This window comes from Trachymyrmex septentrionalis, unplaced genomic scaffold, assembly GCF_001594115.1.
Source record: "Trachymyrmex septentrionalis isolate Tsep2-gDNA-1 unplaced genomic scaffold, Tsep1.0 scaffold203, whole genome shotgun sequence".
In the NCBI taxonomy this organism is placed as follows: domain Eukaryota; kingdom Metazoa; phylum Arthropoda; class Insecta; order Hymenoptera; family Formicidae; genus Trachymyrmex; species Trachymyrmex septentrionalis.
Window position 1 is genome coordinate 127111 of NW_017305213.1, and position 467 is coordinate 127577.

A 467-nucleotide genomic window follows, 5' to 3' on the forward strand; every position below is an offset into this window, starting at 1 on the left:
TCACGATACAACAGAAATAGTAAAAAATGATCCAGCGCTATTGCAATACTACTACTTGCACTAGGATGAACACCTAGATTTGCCAGTCAACGCATGATTTAACGACAAGCACGATTCAGCGTTCCGACTTATGTTAAACAGACGCGGTCGCCCGGCCCGGATAATGGCCCCGCATTCGTGAAAGTGCTCCGGCACGGCGGCTGGCAAAAGGGTCGTCGATGCCTCTTCAAGGTGGTGGGTACAAAATGAATTACCGGCGCCGTTGAGTCGTGAAAGCGAGAGAACGAGAGAAGACGCAGACGGAGGGTGATGCGGATAAGTAGATAACGCGATTAATGCGCGAACACAACGGATCTATCCTACTTTACGAGAAGGCATCAGGATCGTCCTTAATGCATCAGCTGCCGCGAGTAGATCATCGGTGGAAAGATCCAGGAAAAACTTGCGTTATGTGAAACATTTCTCTC